Source organism: Cricetulus griseus, chromosome 4 (genome assembly GCF_003668045.3).
Source record: "Cricetulus griseus strain 17A/GY chromosome 4, alternate assembly CriGri-PICRH-1.0, whole genome shotgun sequence".
In the NCBI taxonomy this organism is placed as follows: Eukaryota; Metazoa; Chordata; class Mammalia; order Rodentia; family Cricetidae; genus Cricetulus; species Cricetulus griseus.
In genome coordinates, this window is record NC_048597.1 from 199,155,156 (window position 1) to 199,179,636 (window position 24,481).

Here is a 24,481-nt window from a genome sequence, read left to right on the forward strand (position 1 = left end):
AGCCTTAGCCCAAATTGTCCTATTTTAGATGCCCTGCCCCCTGCTTCTCTGAGACTTGGTAACCCATTAGATCTGTACCCAGTGCAACCTGGGTCACATCCAGGAAAATGATGGCCCATGCTCTGTGATAACAAGGACGTGGGTTCAAATCCCCACCCACCATACCATACATAATATGTCCCTTACTTAGATGTGACTCAGAAACAGTTGAGAGGACTGCACAGAGTAGGACTCGAGGCCTGGCATAGATCATGGACCAAATAGTGCTAACATTATAAGAGGAGGCGATGTGGCCAAGTAGTAAGAACATGAACTTCCAGAATAACCCAAGCTCTACCACAAGCCACCTTCTACCCCACATGCCCTGTTTCCACAGAGATAACAAGGAACAGCGCTGATGGTATATTCTCTGCATGCTGTTCAGCGGAAAGCCCCGCCTGCTCAAAGCTCCAGGCACAAGGCTTCATGTTTCATTGATTCAGAGTTCTCAGTGAGAGCTCTGTGGACCTTTGGGGATCGAAGTAAGAGCTGGGTTTGAGGTTTTTCCCTCCCTCTTGAGCAGGCCTGGTAAAGTATCTGGGCCACTGTTTTCTGGTCCAGTTAATGGGAATAATGGGAGGTGCCTTCAATTGTTGCAAAACTCAAATGTGTTCCTGGTGCCAGAGTGCTGACTAGAAAGAGGCAAATCCCATTGTCATTGTGATGATCTTTCTGCTCATCAGAATCCCTGGTCTTAGGCTGGCAAGAGGGGTCAGTGGGTAAAGGTGCTTGCCTAAGCCTGACAATCCGAGTTTGATCTCCAGGACCCACAAAATCAAAGGAGAAAACTGACTCCTACAAGTTATCCTCTGACCTCCATGTGGGACACACACAGCAAATACCTAAGTAAATAGATGTAATTTTAAAGTAAATAAATAAATAAATAAATAAAGGAACCCTGGTCATGTAGAACTATGGAAAGAGAACCAGCATCTCGGAGGAGACAGAGATGGCAGAGACCCACGCCCCCACGCCCCCACGCCAGCCACGCAAATTCACTTAGAGGTTGCCCAAGGCTGGAGGGCTCCAATCTTGGCAGCTTAGAGTGCTCTCCTGCGTGAGGGGGACTCGTTCATCCTGGCTCCACTGTCCCTCTTTCTTTTCAGAAGCCCTTGCTTCTTCCGCCATCCATAAACATGAAGACATTCTTTTGCAGAGATTTAATAACAGGGCTGTCTGTCTGACCCCTGCTGAAGTCCAAGCTTCCTCTGTCTGTCTGCTTCTAACCCGGAGCAGCTTTCCACTCCACAGACAGCCTGCATTCCCCTGATGTCCCTGGGATTGATTGCTCACACTAAAATCCGCTGCCTCAGGGATTTCCAGACAGGAGTAAGCCTCCTTTTCATGAGCAATCGCGGAGCAGCCTGGAGCAGGAAGGCGGGGTGCCGCATGCCTGGTTGGGCTCTATAGACTGGATCATACAAGCCTCCCCTCTCTCTCCCTGACCGCACACAGAAACCTCCTGGGAGTTGCCCGGGCCAGGAAGGCATCGCTATCTCACACACAAATGGGGGATCCAAGGTTGGGCACAGCACTGGATCTGCTTGTGTCCAAATCTGAAAGTAAACTGAATATCCTTAATCGCTGCCCAGAGGCCACTGCTTATGTCTGAGGGGTCATGCAGGGGGTGCGAGGAGCCTGGCCAGGGGTTCTACATGGCTTTGTCTTAAAATCTGGGAAGGGAATGTGAGTGTGTTTCAGAGAAGCGGGTCAAGAGTGGACACATCTACAAAAGGCACTCTGTGACTTTCTGGAGATGTCATTCCTAAGTTTTCGTTTCTGCGAGGCTGTGTGTGGCTGAGTCTGGAAGCTGTAAGGGCTGACAGTACATCTGTGGACATCTGCCCCTCTGGGGCTTCTATTCTTATAGACACAGAGTCTGAGGCCATCATGTACTAAACCACATGCCAGGGCCTTGGCATTCAGAGATGAAGAGTCAACAAAGCCACTGTGTTCTGCCCACTTCCAGCCAGGTGCTCAGGCTACACCCCAGGAAAGTAGGCTCCATTTGACCCTTTCCACTCATCAGCCATGTGTCCTGAGTTCAAATTTGGACTCCATCCCCTGTGTGACATGGTACATGTCAGTTACCCAGTTTGAATTCTAGAATCCCAAGTATAATCTAGAAGTGATGACAGCAATTTGCTGAGCTCAGACCAAGGGTGTCATAATTAAATGGGTTAATTAAAATTTAAAAGGAAAGGGGGTTTGCTCACAGATATTCCCATTAAGCCCTAAATAAATGGGCCATCTACTTTTAATCATTAATATCCTACCTTCCCAAGGACAAACAAGCTTTGTTTCCATCTTTTCATGTGTATGTCTTTGGACCAATCCAAAAAAAGAAAAAAGGAAACAGTCTGTATAAAAATGGAGTTATGAGGAACTATAAAAATAACCCTGCTGGAGAATCAACTATAGAGATGTGCTCTGTTCTGTTGTGATTGGGAGCCCAACAGGGTCTCACCGGGAAACCATCACATCCTTGAAAAATCATATGCAACAAAGGAGGGTAGGGGCTTCTCAGCAAACCTGCCCAGCCAGCCCCTGACTGGCCTGGGGGGTGGGGGAGGAGGTACCGGCGTCTTTGGCTGCACTTTGTTCCTCTAAGCTGCTCTGCCCCTCTATCCTGCAGCCACCTAAGTTCCTCCCCACACCCTCTGACCAGATCTGAGCAGCAGGTGCTGCGTCTCCTCTGGTAAATGCAACCTCATGAAAGCACTTGACTTGCACTTGACTTGTTGTCCCCAAGATCCCATTTGCACAAAAATGAAGAGGCATAACAGTGATTAAAACTTTAGCCAAAGTCACAGCAGGCACTGCAGAGCCATCGGGGCGGCTGGAAAGCAGACACCTGGACTCACAGATCATCAGCTGTCATTGCAGCTATACCTGCCCGTCTGAGGTGTCCTTGAGAAAATGCTGCATAGCTGCAAGGCCTAGACCACATCCACATCAATCAAGCCAGCATCTGTGAGGAAGAGGCCGTGTCAACAGCAGCAGACAGCTAAGCTTGTGCATTGGAGCTGCACTGGAGCAATGAGACCACCAGCAGGACACCAAGTGCCTTCTAGACAGCCTTTTCCATCTGCTCTTAGCCAAGCTGCATGTCATAGAGTCTGGTATAAGTGGCTACATGTCAGAAGCATTCAGAACCACCAGGTGACAGCAAGGAGCAGCTACAGTGAGCCTTCACTATCTCATGAGCTGGACCACTCAGTAGGAGCACTTGCTGTGTGAGCATGAGGACCAGAATTCAGATCCCCAGCACCCACATAAAAGTCAGACTTTATCCCATACCTGCCCATAACCCCGGTGCTGTGGGATGAGGCAAACAGAAGTATCCTTGGGGGTTGGTGCTAGCCAATGTAGCCAAAATGACAAGGTTCAGTTCAGTGAAAGATCCTGTCTCAAAGGAATAAAGTAGAAAGTGGCAGAGCAGGACACTTGATGTCTTCCTCTGGCCTTCGCACACCTGTGATGGACACACACACATCACATATATATACACGTGTGTGTGTGTGTGTGTGTGTGTGTGTGTGTGTGTGTGTGTGTGTGGAAAGACAGAGAGACTACAGCTGTTTTGCAGCAAGGTGGTTCATGTTTTTAATCCTGGTGTTCATGGGCTAAGGCAGGAGGATCATGAGTTAGGGGCCTACCTGAGCTATAATAAGAACCTATCTAAAAACAAACAAACAAACAAAAAAACCTTGTTTCAATGTACCAACATAATCTAGAAACTATTTATTTTTAAGGAAAACAAAATCGTTAATTGTAAGCAAAAAAAAAAAATGAGCTTTTCAGTTCAGCTACAAAGCTTAGCCTGCAAATCTGTAGTTATCAATCCAAGATATGAAAGTGTTGATAGCAGAGGAACTGTTACCTGTGGCTTGACCTCTCGTGCAGGTGGAGTTAGACTCGATTGCTGCCATTTGTCCATTCACAGACATGTGCTGGATTTTATTTGGTGGAAGACATATATATATATATATATATATATATATATATATATATATATATATTCAGTCTGACTCAACAATACAATGAGCAGCCATCTTTAGTGCAAAAGAGTGTGTTTAGTCAGTGCCGTGAAACCTTCACTTAGCATATGTCCACCAACTGAAAAAGACAAAAGTGTCGGGTGAGTATCTGCCATTTGCTGAAGACAATTTCTAGGATGGGACTTGGGCTCAAACAGAAATTTCTGTTCTTACCCTTTTAAAAAGAAGGAACCCCTAAAATTCTGTAGTTCCGAAGTCCTTTCATTCACTTACCAGATGTCTATTGTAAGAGACTCAAAATTAAGGGCTCCCGGACTCCGATCCCCACACACTGTCCTCCTGGAGGACACCCTAAGCCCAAGTGAAAAGCAAACATTTTGAATAAGCTAAATGAAGTCTTCACCAAGTCTATCCCAGCATCCTCCGGCAGGAAACTCAGGCTAACCTTGCTGCCCTTCCCGGGCGACCTCCTCCCAGGGTCCTTTGGGACCCTGGGACATCCAAGGGCAGTGGCATCGGGTTTTCTCCAAACAGAAGGCGCTGGTGAGCCAAGGATTTCTGAAGGCAGCGAATGCCAATCACCTACCCTTATCAGTTCTCCGTCCAACACTTAGAGTCACAAAGCTGGCTGGAAAAGTGATAAGGAAACGTGATTGCCAGGCGAAGAAGTTCCGATGAAGCTGAACCAGACGAACGCAGACACCTGATTCCCCAGCCACCCACCCACTCCCACTCTTCAAGGCAGGCCACTGTGCATCACCCACCGTCTCTCTGGCACTTCTTCTTTGCTCTGACCACACCCTGTCTCCCTTCTGACAACTGGAGTGCCTTGAACAGCTCTGGAAAGTTGTGGATTCTTTGCATTTTAAAAATACATATATTTTTCAATTGAAAGTAAAAATGATTTTCAGTTTTAAAAATTAGTAAGCAACGTGAAGTGAGCAAAGATTTTACCAGAGGACTCCTGCAGGTCTGAGGCTGGGGGCCTGGTGAGTCCTGCTCCTCCCCAAGGTCTGCTGCTAAGCCAACACCCATATGCCATTCATAAAGTCCCTACAGGAAGTCTCCTCCTCCCACCAGGATTGGTCCTCCAGAGGGGCTGGCCTCAGTCCAGGGCCCATAGACAGCAAATCTGCTCAGGCTGGGTAAGTCTGCCCTGCTGCATGGCCCTGGGGGGATTATGCAGGGTGGAGCTGGAGTCTAAGGGTGAGTGAGTGCTTGTGGAACCAGCTCACTGTCCCATCATGTCAGGTTCTTCCTCTTGACACTTTCACCTTCCACACTGATTCATACACGGAGCCTCTGAAAACCAAAAGAAGTCAGAACAGCCACCATCATTGAGACCTTCACACCTTTCTGTTTATCATGATGAAATCAAGGAAGAATATTTGTGTTTTGGGGAGGGCATCAACTTTTATCATGTCTGCTTACCACTTCTTGACTGTGTAACTGAAAATCACTGCATCCACCATAATTTATAGGCCAGGAATCCTATAAAATAGCATTCAGTTGACCTTTTGGTACCCATGAGGGGTTGGTTCTAGAAACCCTGAAATACCCCAAATCTGTAGATGCTCAAGTCTCTTATACAACGTGATGTAGCATTTTCAAATGACTTCCTTGTATTCTTTTGTGTGCATTAAATCATTTCTAGAGAGATTTTAATATCCAATGCAACATAGTGATTATGTAAATAAACATACTGAAATTGGCAATGGACGGGGAGCTCAGCATTGAGAATACTGGCTGTTCTTCCAGAGGACCTGGATTTAGTTCCCAGCACCTGCTGTCAGCTCACAACCACATGCAACTACAATTCTAAGGGGTCTGACACCAAACGCTGACACATAATTAAAAATAATAAAAGCAAATTATTATTATTATACTGAACTGCTTAAGGAATGACAAGAAAAAACATTCACATATTCGGTTCAGACAATTTCCACCCAAATTTCTACCCACCCCTACAACTGAATCTACAAACATGGAACCTGAAGACAGAGAGATGGCTATTCCACCCAAGCCCCAGGATTGTGTGGGAATCTCCTGAGACAATCAAGGGGCAGCAGTAAGTTCAAAACCAGCATGGCTACTTCCAGGTTAGGTCACTTTTAATGGGTCTTTGCAAGTTTCAGTTTCTTGTTCTAAGAACTTAGAAGTTCTAAAAATCTACCCCAAAGAGTTGCTCTGAGGATTAAAATGCACAGTGTAAGGCTCTGACTCACTGAGGTCTATGTGTTTGAACTAGCCTGGACTAAATCATTCACAGATCTGTGGGGTTCTACAACTTCCTGAGCATCTCACATGGCATATCGGCAACACACATATATGATAACCCCAACTCTCAGGGCAATGGTAAAGGTTAGAGGAGATGAGTGACCAGAAACCACTTCATCCAGAGAGTTTAACAGGTGCATAGTGACATCACTAGCAAGACAATGCCTCTATCAACTGTGGTCCTGACACAGGACCTACTGCCTAATGACCATGATGTTAACAAATTCAAAGAACTGTGGTATTTGGGGCCATGTTCACAGTTTCCTCGGGTCCACATCAGGTCAGTCTTGTAATAAGCCTCTGCCTTGGCTGTCATCTATTAAGACATAGAAGGGTGGCCTACACTGTCCCGTACAGTCATCTCTATACAAGGCACCAAATATACATCTATTTCAGTCAGCTCCTTAAGCAGGACCAAGAAATAATAGAGTTCCCACCCTCTGACTTGAAGAGAAAGAGCCCAGGACCCAATGAGAAAAAAGGAGTCACGGTTTCTGCCCCATGAATAGTCAAAGGCAGGCCTGGATTTAGAACAGTGAGTGCTTTGATATGCAAGGAGTCCAATCCAGTCAAAGACAGGAGGACCCTCACCTGCAATCCAATGGATGGTCTAAACCTACCCCAAAGTTCCTAGCACCAGTCTCCGGGAGGAGCTGGGTCTGGGCGGTAATAATACCTATGCTTCAGCCTCCATCTTTTTCCTGATGAGAACATGGAGCCAGAGTTGAATGTGGTCCAGGTCTGAAGGATGCAGGTTTGTAATTGATCCTTGAGAGGACAGTAGCTCCTTACCAGTGGAGGGGAAGTAGCTCCCTGACTAGATGTCAGGCTACAGGGATGTCTCATCACCTTTCAGAGACCCAAATTGTGAGAAGAGAAAACACAATGGTTCACCTCATCTAGGAAAACAGCTGCCCTCTCTCTTCGGAGACTCTCACAGTCCTTGCCACAACCTTGGTTCCGTGTCTGCAAACACTATAGGGCATGAAAACTCACAAGTATTCAAAACTCCAGAGTGTCTCCAAAAATGGATCCTACTTGCCTCTGTGCCTGAAAGGGAGTGTTTTTAGCAGGAAGAAGGAGTGTATTCAAAGGCCCGTCTTTCAATACCTTGCTCCTCAAGCACAAAAAAAGAAAAAAAGTTCACATTTCAGCATTTAAAGTAAGTGCATATTTCTTATAGGCATTCTATTGAATTCATTTTCATTCAATGTGATCCATCTGACAAGCATTGAAAAGACCAGAGGTGCTGTAGCTATTAAACACAGAGGGAAGAATTCAGTCTCTCCATCCAAGGAAATTAGGAGTTCATGGGAAATAGTAACCTGCAAAGCCCTTAGAAGAACAGAACCCCCCACTGCCTTTGGAGGAGATGGAGAAGAATGATTTGTGGCTCCTGCCTGGAACAGAGGGAAGGGATGTGAGGCAGAGCCCCTGTGGAGGTGTGGAGGTTTCCCGTTGGAGACAGCAAACATTCCAGTTTTCAGGTGAGGGTGTGAAAGGAAGCCATGGGTGAAAGGTGAAGATCAGTCATGGTGCCTGGGACACTGCATTAATTTGTGTCCTGCCTGATAAGCAAAAGGAAGTTCTAAGGTCCTGAGACAAGCCACACTTGAGTCAGACATGAAGAGGGAGGCTTGGGAACAGAGAGCAATGGAGAGACCACTCAGGCAGCCGCTGTCAGTGCACAGGAGAAGCACAAAATCAGGGTTGTGTCATCGAAGACGTGCCTCTTCTCTAACTGAATTTTAAAGTTAACACATTCTCGGACACAGATAAATAGCTCAGTTGGTAAAAGGCCGCACAAGCACAAGGGCCTGAGTTCTAGGACAGCAGGCTGTCCTCTCTCTAAACAAGACAGGCAGCTCAAGACAGAACACCTGAGTTTGACCTCTGGCCTCAAAATTCACTGGTGCATGTGCACACAAGGACATATGAAACACAAATACCTACACACACACACACACACACACACACACACACACACACACACACACACACACACTACACACAGAAGAAACATACCAAATAACTAAATAATGACACTTTGACAAGTAAGTAATTCTATTCAGGCAACACCTTCATGACACTTTCTGAGCTCAGCTCAACACTTCCTTCCAGGCAGCAATTGTCAAGGCAATACAACAAGCATTTTCTGGAAATAAGCCCCACCCTTCTCAGTCCAGGGGCCCTTCCAGACAGCAGAGCCCCTCAATAGGCAAGGAGAGTCAATCAGCACAACCTTTTGGATTTATTTATACTGGTCCTATTTCTATCAGAGAGACAATGCATGCATGAGCCATTCCCAAGACACTCACAGGCCCCAGACTAGTGCAGCCCTTTGACTTAACATCCAAACTTCTACCCCACTGAGCCTGCCTCTAACATTCCTTCTAAAACTCATTCCAACTCACTTTCCAGGGCTAAGTGACAAGACAGCATGTTGCTGTCTTCTGATTACAGCTGACTGCATTAACTTTGGACTTTTGCTCCTAAAAATACCACCAGCACATGAAGGGGTATGGAAGGGATAGTTCTAAAGCCAGGAAAACTAGATCACTAGATCACTTTCACTATAACTGTCCCAAGGTTATAGATAGATAGATAGATAGATAGATAGATAGATAGATAGATAGATATAGAGATAGATATATAGAAATAGATATAGATATTTGTGATCTTTTCTGAAACATGCTCTAAACACACTAAGGTCAAAACAATATTTGACTTAAATTTTTCCACATCTGACTGGGCAGTGGTGGTGCACCCTTTAATCCCAGTACTCAGGGGACAGAGATAGACAGATCTCTGTGAGTTTGAGGCCAGCCTAGTCTACAGAGCAAGTTTCAGGACCGCCAGGGCTACACAGAGAAACCCTGTCTCAAAAAAAAAAAAAAAAAAGAAAGAAAGAAAGAAAAAATTCCACATCTGATGCAAATTACCTTCAAGAAGCCTGTTCTTCTCAGGGTAGCTCATTACATAATAGGAGGCAGACTCAGAGAGGTTAAGAAAGTTGCCCAAGGCTTCAGAGCTGCTCAGAATTAGATCCTATTTGACTTCTCTACATTGTGCACTCTGTCAGTGTACAAAATAGTGAATTAGCATCGTGTTCAACTCCCACGAACATCGTAAGTCACGAACGCCATGAAACTATTTACATTAGCCCCACATCGAAGAGCAGTTTAACCATGGGGCTGGCTTGAAGGTTAAGCAAAATAATTACCTAGGTGCTAAGACATGCCTTGCCCATCTTTCATGAACACCTTGTCCAAAAAATGACCCTGGCACTTTCTCTTTCTTTGGCATTGCCTGACTCTATTCGGGTTATGAAATCGCAGTCCACCAGTTCTCAGCTGGGCAGCCCGTCACATCAGCTCATCGGCTTGCATCTCACATAATCCTATCCTGCCGGCTGACTGCTTCCACTGAAGCCTGTCTGTTTGCCTGCTACTGAGTTCCTTCTGAGCAGTGTCAAAAGGTGGCCTCAGTAGTTTAAAACCCGTTACCCCAAAGCTTTCACCATGTTTGAAGCACATTAAACTATAGAAGGAACTAAATCAGGACAGGCAAAGGGACAGAAATGACTGAGCACTGAGCCCCTTTACAGCAGGTGCCACTGCCTGGCCCCTGTATCCTGGGGCTCCGACTGTCGGGCTCCTTCCTGTACTCCATCTGGCTGAGCTCAGCTCATCCCATTTAATGAGCTCAGGAATGCAACCAGTTGAGACACCCAGTGTTTGCTTTGGCATCTTTGAGCTGAGCTGTGGCCAGGCTCTGCTCATCCACCTGCAGGTTTGCATAGTTCAGCCTTCGGACAGCATCCACTGGCAATGGGAGGGTAACACCCAGAGCGGGGCTCAAACTTGTTCAATACTCTCTGAAGTATGCTAAATAGCCACTATGCCTGTCCTGCATAACTGCACAAATGCTGTGGACCTGGACTAGCTTCTGGGGAAGACTCGGTTCTCAGAACACTGACTGTGTTTAACCTCCGAGCTGGAGGCATCAGGGTCAAGGATGCTACTCCCATACCTGAATGCACACACCAGACCCTGTTGGACCTGGGCAAAGCTGCCTCCCCCTGGATTCCATATGCCAATCTTAGGTTCCATCAGAAAGCACTGGCTAAGCATGTTCTGAGCTGTGGGTTGAAACCAATGCTGTCAGGCTGGGTGCAAGGGAGTTAACAGAGGTATAGAAATGGAGCCAGAAATCTTAACCCTGCCCTGCATGTGGTTATGATTTCATACTAAATCAAGACTTTAAGTATATTAGAAAAGGGAAGAAAAAAAGGTGACCTTGGGGTGGTTTCAAAAAACCTGGTTTGCAAGTAGATCAAGAGCCTAGAGCCAGGAAAGCTGTGTTTGGTGGATAGGGTATTCGCAGTGCACCCTGGGAGGTGAGCAGTGGGGCTGGAGATGCAGATGGATACAGACAGGGAAGGGTCTTAAAAGCCGAGCAAAAAAGAAAGGCTCTTCTTTGGGAAGCGTGATCCATGGAGGGCATGGACCAGCACTGTGCAACCTCATGTCTCCCCCACTAGGACATAAACTCTGGGGGTTTTGTCTGTTTTGTTCATTACTGCTTTTAAAGGGCCTAGTGTTGAAGCTGTGATTATAGCAGCTTATTCAACATTAGCAAATAATGAATAAGTAAAAGAATGGAGAATGGTGGGCTGTTGGTGTGTTTTGCTTTGTTAATACAGATCCTCTTAAAATCTGAATATAAAATTCAAGATCCTTTTTGCCATTCTAGCAAGTCAGCCTCTGACAAGCCCAGTTATCCTAGGGAAACTGTCCCTGCCTCTGCAGTTTCCGGATTAATCTGACCCAGCTCACTCTACAAACCTAGATCACATGCAAGGTGATGGAAGCTAAACAGAAAGGGTCCCGAAAGGTAGCCATGGAGGGGGCTGGGCACTGGAGATAAGGGTTTGAGTCTCAGCTGTGCTCTGTGTTCTCCTAAAGAAGGGGACAAAGACAAGTCTGAGAAACTGCCTCCCAGAAGCCTTCAGAGGAACCACCCCACTACGCATACCCATTTGTAGCCTGGGTACCTTTGACTCTTGGTGATACTCAGAACTGTATACAGGCCCACCTCTCTGCACCTCGCTCTGGAAGGCACAGTGGCTCTCATGGTCCCCACTATCTTGGTATGCCTCCTCGGCCCAATACTCAGAATGTATATAGACCGAACCACTGCCCCGCCCCCCGTCATCTGTAACATCTTTGCATGATGCTGAGGCTCCAGCCACATGGGAACAACCAATGACACAAATATACCCCACATTCCCTTCTCTATCCCTTTGTCCCCTGCAGTCCTTTACAGTGTGTGTGTGTGTGTGTGTGTGTGTGTGTGTGTGTGTGTGTGTGTGTGTGTGTGTATCCAAACCAAGTGCTAAGGATGTAGCTCAGTTGAGTCTCTGAAATTGTTAGCCAAGAGACATCTCTCTCCATACTCAGAACAGCCAAGTTACTAGTTCCCCCTCCTGCATTTCCAGATAACAAACCCCAACAGGCTGACAGAACTGTCTCCTTCCATACTAATTCCATACCATTGTCCTTCCAGATGCCCCTTATCCAGGGACATCCTTGGGACCTTTTAAACACAGCAAGGATGAGACAGTCCCTTTTAATTCAGTACAACCTCTGTCATTTTGACAATGTAGAATATAAAGACTTGTTTATATATACAAACTCTGCTACAAGATGTATTTCCTGTCTACTCTAGCACAATAAATAACCCAGAAAATGTGTAGCAGCAAAAGCAGCCACAGCAGTAGACGTTATCAAAGCCTCCTTCATCCACATCCTCTTGGTGTGGCCATTCTTGTATGTATCTACGGCAAGCATCTACAGTGCTCTACCTAAAGACTTTTCCTCTGCCTGGGCAGAGAAGACACAGGACGCACTAGAGAACTGACACTCCTGTGGATGTGGGCTATATTCTCAGGTATATAAAACTCCAAGATACGTTTTCCCAGATATGTGCAGCAAGAACAAGCTCCTGTTGCCACGGTGGAAACCTGCTCGCCAACAGTTTATCAGTCAGGGTCTCTGGAGAAGCAAGAGGTGGAGGAGGACAGGGAGAGAGCCTGCCTGTGTCCCTGTTCAAAGACTAGAGAAGGTGAAGTCTGATATCCAGGAGTGGCGGCATCAACCCAAACCACATCTGCTCAGGAAGATTAGAATGTCTGCTGCTGTTTGTTCCATCTATCCTCTTGGGCACTCAGAACCAGGCAGGTCTTCCTTGGTGGAAAAACCTTCTCATGCACATACCCAGGTTTAGTGTTTCTCTCAATCATTTAAAGCTGAAACCAAGACTCAAACTTTCAAACTGGCCTCTTTCTCTTTCCTGTCTTGCTTCACCAGTCAGTAATCCAATGATAGTCAAGTCCTTGTCTAAGGACTGTTTCTAGGATGTTCTAGCTTAAGAAAAATCTCCTGCCATGTTAAACAGGTGTGAAGTCTAACTATATAGGGCCACTCCAAAATCACATATTGAAATCCTAACCTTCAAGGAAATGGTAATGGAGATAAAATGGGGGGAGGGTGGGATTAGGTCACAGCAAAATGCATGCGTCATCTATGAGGAAGGAGGTCAGCACCGTGATCCTGAAGCCTCCCACACCCCCATTCTTAGACCTGTGACTAATAAATTTCTGTTATGCATAGGCCACATGGTTTGTGGTGTTTTGTTTTAATGGTCTGAACATTTAATGCTCTTTTGCCATGAATATAGACAGTATTTATTTCTTCTCCATGCCCAATTCCTTTTGTCTATCAGGAAATGGCAGCAGATGAGGGAAGCAATCTTAAGACAATGGAATATTGAAGTAAAAACTTCAGTGATGCCCAGCCACCACCAAATTCCAAAGCTATGGTGTGTGCAGGCAACAGGATGCCCTGCCCCATGTTATTCATGGGGCTTCTAAAAAATATTGAAGAGAGGGCTGGCCCAAAGCCACCCCCCAGCTAAATGACAGCTGGAACAAAGACTTTAGTCTTATGGGTCTCAAATTCAGTACTGGATCTTCCAGGCCATATTCTTGTGAAAGAACTCAACTAAGTGCCAAATCCCACTAGAATTATTCTCCAAATTCACAAACAAAAACAAGTCCTGGCATCCCAATGGTCTCCATGAGCCCAGCAAAAACTTAAAATAGAAAGTACCAGGCCTTTCCAAGGTCGGGTGTCATGTGACTTTGAAAGTCCATATGTGATGAGGGGACATCAATTCCAGAAGCAATTATCCAGACAGAGAGAGATTAATAGAAGTCCGAATGAGTGGTCCCATGTGCAGTTAGAGAAAGACTGCGCTCAAAAGGCTCTTACTGGAATGTTCATCAACCTCCATGTTCCTTTCCTCACAGCACTGGGACTGTGACAGATGCCAGAAGACCAAGTAAGAGTCTGGGAGGGAACACAGTTTATGTTTCTACTGAGAGAGAGCTGAATCCCTTCTTGTCCTCCCTGCTTTGTCCTGTCCCCAGCTACTGAGGACACATCAGAGTTGCGCAGAAAGAGGGGCCTTCCCTGCAGAGCCACAAACCTATTGAGTACAAACAAAAGCATATTAATTGGCATCATGGAAGTAAAATGGAAAAAAAAATAAAGATAAGGTTCAGCAAGGGCCCCAGACATCCACACGGCCTATGCACATGCCACCAAGGTGTGGAGAGTGTGAGTGGGCCCAGAGTCCTCTCAGCACAGCTGCAAAGGCAATTACAAACTGCCGAGTAGATCTAAGTTTCTGGGGCTTGAACCTGCAATCTCCACGCTTGGCATCCTCGCCCAGAGGGAGAGCAGAAAGTAGAAAGAAAACAGAGACATACAGACATTCTCTTCAGCATCATGTGTAACAACCAAAGAACTGAAATTACCAAATGGCCCCTGAAAGAATCAGGTAAATGGACTGTGCATCATCCATCCTATAAAGGGGAATTGTTGGTCCAATTCACTGCGTAGTGCAGTGATTTGAAAATGCCCACAAATCCTTTGTAACTCACCCTCCTCAAGAGGTAAAGTATTGATCCCTACCCCACCCCCAAAGCCATGTGAGCCTCTCTAACTGTCTTGAAGGACAGGATGAGATGCAAGTGTCCCTAACAATGTGTACTGCCACCATATCTATGCCATGTGCTTCCAGGATAAGGTTTCAGGAAAGGTACAGTTTCTGCTGCTCTCTTGGGACACTCTTGTGACCCATGAGCTGCTATGTCAGGAGCCACTATCCTGAGACCGTGTGGAGAGGGTAATGCTTAGAGAGCCCCAGCCCAGAGACATACAAGTGAAGGTCCCATCCTGGGAACCCCAGCCCTAACCACTATCTTATGGCAGGCAGCCTTTGAGACTCTAAATGACAACTGCCCAGCCGTGCCCAGACAACACGCAACATAGCAGAAGACATTATTGTTATTGGAGGCTGCAGAGTTAGCTCAGTGCTTGCAGCATAAGCATGATGACCTGAGTTTGACACCACATAAAATGTCAGGTGTGGTGATTCGCTTATAATCCCGGTACTGGTGAGGTAGAGGCAGGAAGGTCCCTGGGGCTCTCCGATCAGAGACCTAGCCTAAAACCTGTGACCCAGGTGCCAGCGAGAGACTTTGCCTCAAAAATTAAAATAGGTGGCTCTTGAGGAACAGTACCAGAAAATGACCTCTGACTTCCTCACATGCACATGCACACCCACATACATGCACCTGAGCACACACTCATGTGCACGGTGATAAATAGATAATGAACAAAATCTTTAAAAGAAATTACGTTTGTTGGTTTAAAACGCTATTTAGGGGTGGGTTGCCATGCCCTCCCTTGCAGTGACTAACCAACCAAGAGGCAGAGATACAATGGGAATGTAGCCAAGTAGTGCCGCCTGAGCTGGAGTCTGAACTCGGGCCCTCGGTGCGGATTGTTTCTCTGACATACATACTCGCTGGTAAACAGAGAGAAGGCGTCCATATGCCATGGGGCTTTCAACGGCCCTTAGCACGAGTTTCCCAGCATGTTGACATTTTGTACCAACAAGCATGAAAAGCCCGCTGCACCTAGAAAGCCGCAGCTGCGGCGGGAGGAGGGAAATGCGTGGCGCCCACAGGTCTTTCCACTCTCTTCCCTTCGGCTTTTGTTACATGTGCTTTTTGGAAAATGTTTGCCGTTCAGTTCCCCCGGTGGCTGTGTCTTGTGCCCTCATCCTCTCCCATCTGCAGCCTCAACCCCTCTAAAGTTCAACTAGAAGACCCTGCACCATGATCTCTGTCCCCATTAACAAGGTATGCACCCTCCAGTGTGTCCCACTGCCTTCCGGTGCAACGTCTGTCTGGTTTGTGCACATTTCAATTTACAGTCCCTGGCTTCAGACACCAACCCTGAGGTTCTTCAGTGTGGAAGCGTGTTTGTTTCTTCTTGGTCCTGGTCCTTGCTGCTGGGCCTGCCCACCCTCTCTTAGAATAGTCAATCCACTGCAACATTATCATTGCTGAAGGGGTACAACTGAGGCAAATCCAGGCTACTGAGTGGCTGTGCTCTCTTCTAATTCCACCTACCAGCACCTGGCCCTTAACAGACTGCAGCCTGGGGCAGCTTATCCTCTCCTGTAACCAGCTAGAAATGTTGAAAGCACCCCTTTTTTCTCTTCCAGCTCCAGCTGGGCAATATCTAAGAATTAGATGTTGGAGCCTCTGACACACACACACACACACACACACACACACACACACACACACACACACATTTTCTGTCAGCGTTTAGTGTCCATCAGTTTATAGAATGCACTACCCTCCTCTTGGTCAGAGTACAAATGCCCATTAAGTTCACTCTACAAACAGCTGCAGGTTGACCTTTGAAAGACTTATGTAACAAAGACAGATGTTAGACTGGTACGTGGCGAGTCGTTTAACTGTATCTGAGAATTCAGAACAAGGTTACACATATAGGTGGTGTGGGGAATGAAGGACCCTTGCTCCCAAAAAGTGCTCATCCCGGAAGCAATAATGACTCTATAATGGGCTGAAATGTCGATTTTAAAAAGCCCAGGTTATTTTTAGGAATATATGTGTATTTACATACATATGTGCAAGCAGTAACAATTAGCTTTAAAAAGAGGTCATGAATTTGAAGGAGAGTGGAGAGAGGCAGATGGGAGGAAAGGGCAGGGAGAAAAGTAATTGCATTATAATCTCAAAAGACATTTGTCCTAATGCCTAATGAATGCCCTTCTTAGAGTAAAACGAGGGAGATTAGAGACGTGCCAGCACCACCAGAAGCTAGAAGAGAAGCCAGACACGGTTTCTCCCTCAGAGCTTCCAGGAGGAAGCCATCATGAGAACCTCAGACCTATGAAGAAATAAGTTTCTATTGCTGGAAGGTACCTGTTTTGTGATCATGTGTTAACCTCGGCCTCAGGATGCTAATATAGGCCTTGACGAGGGCATGGGAAGAGGTAAAATTGCTCCCTCTGAGGGTTACATGGGCACAAAGCAGAGGTGAAAAGGTCTGCTGTCTTCCAGACATGACACAACCGTTAGTTACTCCATTACCACCTGGAAATCAGTGTAGATGTGATAACTGCTTTAGACGCTCACAAAATCAGGCTTATTGATGTTCTGTCATAGAAGGGATAGGCTAGGCTGGGGCCAGGCTGGGAGGTCCTGGAGAAGACCTTAGCGATGAGCTGCCCTTGAGCTCTGTAACTTAGTATTCTCTACAACCACTCAATAGAGCCTGCAAAAACTAGGGCCTGGGGTCTACCTGCAGGAGGAATGGAGGAAAAGGCTTTGAAGAGCAAAGCAGGAGCAGAGTTCCTCTCGCCTGAGACCAGGGAAATTGGTACAAGGGTGTTGTAGGGACAACTTAGTCTTGTAAAGGGGGGACCCAGTGGGGTCATTAGTCCAAAGCAGAAGAAGGAGATCTCTGTAATGTAACACTGTGATAGGGGCTGCCTCAGAGCAAAGACTGCAGCACCTCCCCAGCTCTGCAGGGAACTGTCTACAGCAAAGGCAGCAGAGCTTTTTTTACTGGTTTTAATTTGAGCAGTTCAAAGAGTGTGACCTTATTCTGCAATCACAGGCTGGCGAAGCCTGAGACATTCCAGATAGGTGAGCATGCCTGCAGTTTCCCAAAATAGGTAAGAAATTAACACCTCCAAAATAGCTGTGGGAGAGCCAGCATAGGGGCACAGCCTGGTTCCGGGGCAGCCACTGCCTTCTCCCCTTCTTTGTGTCTTTCCATCTGGCCCTTTCCCAGCCACCTGCCCCATTCTCCTCCACCCCCTATAGCCCTCTCTATTTTTCTTTCTGCTTCTGTCCTGTCCTGCCTTCTAGACCTTCTCCTCTTCTCCCTTCCCGCCCCTTTTCCTCTCTGTTTTCCCCTCTCCTCTGCTTCCCTCAGCTCTCTTCCACCTTCTTCTTGTTCTCCAAGTAAGACCCTAAGCCCACAATTGTGTTTCCCAAGGACCCAAAGCAACAGGGATTCCCTTCTCCTCTACTCAGAAACAGTGGAGCTGCCACCCCTGGCTGGCCTCTGGCTAAGGAGCAGTGTGCCATCTCTTCTGTGGCCTATCAGAAAGTCTCGGGAGCTTAAGCTGTGAGGAGGGGAGGGAGGGTTCCTGCTAGAAGAGCTCTTCTTAAATAAAAATGTTTAAATCCATACCATTGTTCAGGCAACCAATAACCTGGCTAATGTATTGAACACCTACTGTGTGCAAGCTCACTGGTGTAATAAGCATTCTAGTGGCGATATGCCCATGTGCAGAAGGTATGCACAGGTGCAATTGGGGCAACTTATCTAAGGAAAGGGTAACCATATAACTCATTGTTCAGTCTAGGACATATTTGAGAGCAATGATTTCAGTACAGCAACAGGAACAAACCAGATCTGTTTCCAGCAAATGAGGATCCCTGGACACCCCAGCTCTCAGGGTCTCATAAGTATATCCATTTGGTAACATATACAACCTGCATACGAAAAAGTAGATTGTTGTGCTTAGGCAGGCATCTCTCATCATGTAAGACAGAAGCAAATTTGGAAAGTCCATTAAGAAGTCTATTTATTATTTGTTTCAAGGTCTCACTCTATAGTTCAAGAGAGCCTCGAATCTCAATCTCCCTGCCTTAGCCTCCTGAATACCAGGGTTTTATATAAGCACCATGCTCCTGATTAAGTTCACCTTTAAGACATGAGGTACCAGGAGAGCTCTGTTTTATTTCTCAGGGATCTAATTATGACGGAAGAAATTATTGCAGTCACACCAACAGAACAAAAAATGACACACAAGAAGCACCCTCTGAAGCCAACATGCATTTTCATAAAATTCAGTATGTGGTGCTACTAAAGTATATACTCTGTGAACTGTCACCAGAAGAATGCTTTCTTCATGGAAAGACCAATCACCATTTCACTCACTAGGTAAACACTGCAGCTGTTGCCTCCAAATAAGAACTGACAAGAATACTTCTATTCCCATTGTGATTAAGCATTGTTCTGAAGCATGCAGGCAATGAAGTAAGGTAAGGAAACAAATCATACAAAATTATAAGGGAAGACAAAACAAAATTATACTCATCAGGCAGGTTAACTTTCTACCTGGAAAAACTCCATCGGGACTTAGTAAAGTGACAGCTATAAAATGGTTACATAAAATATCAATAGAATTTTACATTTAGTATGTGTGTGTGTTATGAATATGTAATGGACCCATACAAACATTCATACATACACATTTGAAATTATATAAAATGCTAACACTCATAAGGAAACATAAAAAAAGATTAAATAATTATAAATATAAAATTTTTCTTGAGGCAAGAGATGATATTACGGCAATGCCTTATCTCATTAGAAATCATAACTACAGCTCATAATATTCAATCTTTTATTTAAAAGTTTTCTGGGGCAATAATACATGAGAATAAATAAACCCAAATTTATTGAAAAGTTTTCTGAAATAATCAACGTGAACAAATAAATCATCAGAGAGAGGGGCGGCCCTAGAGAGGGGTGTTCTGAAAGGCTGCGGTTCTTGTTTTTTTGTTGTTGTTGTTGAGGTTTGTTTGGTTGGTTGGTTGGTTTTGGAGTTATTTGGGGCTGGAGGGACGGCTCAACAGCTGAGAGCACTTCCAAAGAAGACATGAGTTCAGTTCCTAGCATGCACACCATGGGCTCACAACCATCTATAACTCTAGCTCCAGGGGATGAAACATCCTCTTCTGGCTTCTACTGGTACTCACCCACGTGGGATGACGGGGATGTAACACTCTTCAGTATTGGAATAATGTTGAATATGTTGAATAACCCACCGACCCTAACACTACCCATGCCCCCATGATGCCCTTCAGACTCAACAGTTCCAACTCACGGTGCCCATTAAAAATCACCTGGAAGGTTCTTAAAAACATCTGTCTCCAAACCAGTCCTTGAAGAGCATCAAATGAGATCACACGTGACTGAGTGTGGTACACACATGTACAAGGGCGTTAGTAAGAGTAATATTGTTTATTTTGTGCATATGGATTGTACCTCTGTGTGCGAGTGTATGCACACATGGGGATGCAGACCATTCATGCTGAGGCCAGAAGGAGGCACAGGATTCCTGTAGGGGGTGTTACAGGGGGCTTAGGGACTTCTGGTTTCTTACATGGGTGATGGGATCCAAATTCATGATTGATCAGCAAGCGTTCTCCAGCCCCAAAGCAGCAATTCTTAAAACAGCAAATGTAAGAAGCACCAGAGTACTGGGAAGTCCTGTAATGGCTGATTGCACCTATAAACAGCCAAAACAAAATATCTATTTTCTGACAGCATGTGATAGAATTTATGGAAGTTGGAAAAACACTAAAGTTTGGCAGGCAGGCATTTTAAAGTTATGGACACAAACTTGATCACTTGCCTTTTTTTTTCTTGCTTGCTTTCTGATAAAAACTGATGATTTGATCCCTGTGTATGTTTAGTGAGAACCAAGCCAGCATGTGAAAACAGCCAAAGAATAGAAACAATGGTGTTCAAGCCACCATCAGCAGCCCTTCCTCCTTACCTAGCTTCTTTGTTTCTGGGCAGGGCATGTGACCAGCTCTGGCCAATGGACTGTGGAACAAAAATGACTTGGAAACTTCTAGCCTCAAATACAGAGAAATGTGGTGTGACCTTCCAGATGTTTCTTTCCCTTTCTGTGGGTGCCAAGGAAGCTCAGCACTCAAGATGTATCAAAGCTGCCATTAGCTGCTCACTGCCTGCCATTAGTAGATATGCAGTCTGATCAAAAGCAAATATTTGTGTGAGAGGCCACTAAAATGATTTCAATGTTCTAGTCTGGGAATAATGAGTTATGTAGAATAATTCACCTACCCTAACACCAGCTGTCACCCAGATGGCGGCGTTCAGACCCATGGTTCCAAATCACAGGGCACATTAAAAATATCTGTCCCCAAGCCAATCCTTCCAGAATGTCAGGCTTGACTCTGAGTCTAGTGCAGGCATGGGATCATTTTAAAGGTTTCCCAGGGGCTGCATTGTGCAGTCCCTGTTTCAAACACCACTGCTTTAGAGTGAGAAGCTATGTGTTTCAGTGCTCATAAAGGCAACAACACACAAGAGTCATGGTTGGGTCAACATGTGCTCTCTCTCTCTCTCTCTCTCTCTCTCTCTCTCTCTCTCTCTCTCTCTCTCTCTCTCTCCATACACTTGTGTCTTATGTTGAGTTAAACCATCCTGGTCTTGCGTACAGCTGCTGATTCAAGAGAATCTGTGTGCATGCATGCCATATGTGTGAGCATGCACGTGTGTTTGCAGGCCTGAGAGGAATCCAAGGCCTACAGTCAGAGGCTCCTCTGTAAACAGGCCAGAGGGCCTAGCATAGGAAGCTCAGTCTGGAATGTTCAGTGTTCTGTCTCTGGAATGCTTGAAGGCAAGACCCTAACGGCTTTTGAAGACACTCTGGCATGCTAATGACGTTTTTACCACTTTCGAGAGGATTAAAGCTGGAATTGTGGGTGAGATTACTGTTGAACAGGGTGATGAACGATTGTTGCTGCTTCCACGCCTGGGACCAGTTGTCCTGCATGCAGCGAGATTCCTAACAGAGATGTTCCTGACACCCCCATGGAGGAAGTCATATGTTCTAGGACATGAGGCAAGCTGAGGGCTGGGCGGGAACCTATTGTGTGAAATCACCATCTGTTCTAGTGATGAAATGATCAGGTATGACTCTCCTCTTCTCCCCTTACTCCCAGGCTTGTGTGTTGGCAGCATCTGTGACCCAACGCAAATTAGTGGATGAAGAGGCCCTTAAAGAGAGATGGTGACCAGCAAGAAATAGTACATGCAGAAGCTCAAAGTGACACCATTCCTAGGAGCATTCAAACAGAAAAGGGAGCCTGTGAAATCTGGCAGATTGCACAGAGCTAAAAGTCATGGTCTTGTCAGGAATGTGACTCGTTGTGTCCCCAGTGATGTGATTAAGATGGCATCTTCTCAGAAAAGATAAGGGTTAAGATGATTCAGGAACTGTGGGGCTGGGGCCGAGACAAAGAGCTGACCCTCGAGTTCACCATGTCCCAGTAGCCTATGGCAGTCATGCTCTTCCTTTCATGGAGGAAGTATTATGATATCAACAGGGTTGAAAGGGGCTAGAGAGGAGCATGGTGGCTCGGGATGCTGTGTGGGATGTACAGTCCTACATAGAAACTGGATAACTGGGCTGTCAAATTCTATTTCCAGATGGTAAACCAGGAAAGCAATGTGAGTTCGCTTTAGCAGCTATGCACAAGAATGCAGTGCTAGGCTGTCTCTGCATGGCAAAAATTCCTGGGCTCTTCCCTCCCCCCCCCCCGCCCCCGCTCACCTGAGCAGGGCAATGGCTAAATACTGGGTGGCATAACTAAGCCCAGATAAGAGCCTACTTCAACTTCCAGAGATGCCCTGAAGTGCTTCACACCAGCACTGGGCTTCTCTGGGAAAGTGGCTGGAGACAAGTCTGCAGTATCAAGCTATCAAGCTGAGCTTCAGAAAGGGGGAAAGGGGTGTGCTGGATGGATATAGGTCCAGTGAGGCTTTCCATATGTAATAACCAGATTAAGACCATCCACAGGGAGTACTATGTCATCCTCTCACACTTTATCAGTGCTGCCTCTATCTCTGGCCATTTCCATTCCACAGCCCCACAGCCCATGTTCATCATAACTCAGTTAATCTCCCCAACACCAGATTGCTCAGCAACTCTGCAAATACCCAATACACAGCTGATGCTTGCTCTCTCCACCTAGGCCTGCAGCAGACATCACTAGGTGATTTCAGTAGACTTTCCTTCCAGACCTGTGTCTGCCAGTCAGTATTAGATGGTGCCATCTGACCATTGCCTTTAATCCCAAGAACAAAGCAAAATCAAAGTCAACCCCACCATGGATGTGGGCATCGTCTCTATAGCTCTCATTGCAAAGGCAAAATTCAGTCCTATGGCAGGGACTATATAGTGAGTCTGAAGTGCCTGCTGTATGTAGGATCCTTCTTTGGTCAGAGCAAAGCATGTTCAGATTGGGGGTAGGGGTTCCAGAATTTTAACAAAAGTCATTAAATTTATAGAAAATTGATGGTCCTGCACTAAAGGTGATTCCACTGACAGGGTATGTTGTGTTGTTGCTATTGTTGTCTTTTTTGTTTTTCTTTACAATGGGGTAAAAAGAATACTCATAGGATCATTTTAACATTTGGTTTTAGTATGGTATGCAAGAAATTATATAACGTATTCAATAATTTATTGTAAAACAGGCTTTGTGATAGGCTGTTGCCTGACTGTGTTCTGAGAGACTGCTCCAAGCATGTTGAAGGTGGCTCAGTTAAGTAATGATGCTCAGGGACTTAGGTGTAGTGAGTCCCTTTCCTTACATCAGTTTATAGTGGTCTTACCAGGCTATAACCCCATCATGAATCAAGATGTGTGTGAACCTTTTTATTAAAAAAAAATCAATCTTTGAAATAAGGAAAATGACTGGAAATAGGAGAATGGAACCATCTGGTTATCACTGGAGTTGAACACTAAGTTACTATATCTGGTGGATACAACCTTGGCCCTGGGAACATACTTGATCTAGCATTATTTATCAGAAACCACCTAAGATATATACTTTGATATTGAGCCAAATGTCAAGGACCCCAAGGCTGAGGGTCACCAAGAGCTATGCTACCCACTTCAACGGCATTCCGAGGCCGTGGAAGGAAGGATGGACAAAGACCCTGTTGCTCTGCCTTCTTCTTTAGCTCATGACCCCTTCCTTCCCACTAGGGTGTGGTTACCGGGGTGATTTAGCTGTTAGTCCCACCCCCTACCCTGCCAGCTCCTAGCTCTACCAGATCAGCCCCCTGTTCGGATGCACAACTAATTCACTGGGGTTTTTTTAATCACTTCAGAACTGTTTCTCCCTGCAGAGTCATTCACACAAAGCCCATGACTAAACCTCCCCAGCTTTTAAACAGTGATTTCCTCGCACTTCTGAAATGAAAAGCACCCGCCTAACAAGTCAGCTCTCCAGGATCACCGTCTGCTGCCTTCAAGGGGATGGCCTGCAAATCTGGTAAGCATGGGACGTTCTCGCCTGTGCCGTCAAGGGTTAGGAACTGGCTAGCATCTTCCCTCGTGGCTCACAGCATGTATGTTGCCAAGAATTCACTGAGTGACCATGCTTGTGGGCTGGGAAGATGGTTCAGCTGGCGAACTGCTTGCTGCACAACATGAAAAACCACGTTCAATCCCAGCACCCGTGTGAAAATGCCAGGCACATGCCCCAAATCCCAGGGCTAAGGAGGGAGAGACAGGAGGATCCCTGGCATTTGTGGGGCAACAAGTTTATCTAAATCTGTGAGTTCTAGGTACAGTGAGAGACCTTGTCACAAATTAATAACAACAATAATTGATAATAATAAGTGAACAGTGGCTGAGGAAGAAATTCCACACCAACCTTCGGCCTACACACACACACACACACACACACACACACACACACACACACACACACACTAGCGCCCGAGAAAGAGAGACAGACAGACACAAAGAGAGCCAGAGATATACAGACAGAGACAGACAGAGGGAATTCCTATCTCTAACAATCTCAGCAGATCTCAAAACCTCACAGTAGGGTTGGGGAGAAAGACATGACTAGGTTTTATATCAGACAA

The 24,481-nt window shown here is 45.9% G+C and overlaps 1 non-coding gene across 1 annotated transcript; it reads right to left on the minus strand.

Moving 5' to 3' along the window:
- Positions 1–4,614: 4,614 nt before the first annotated feature.
- Positions 4,615–4,704, minus strand: Mir184 (microRNA mir-184). The gene has a single exon (NR_105144.1). It is a non-coding gene; the product is annotated as a microRNA mir-184 (primary transcript).
- Positions 4,705–24,481: the final 19,777 nt, after the last annotated feature.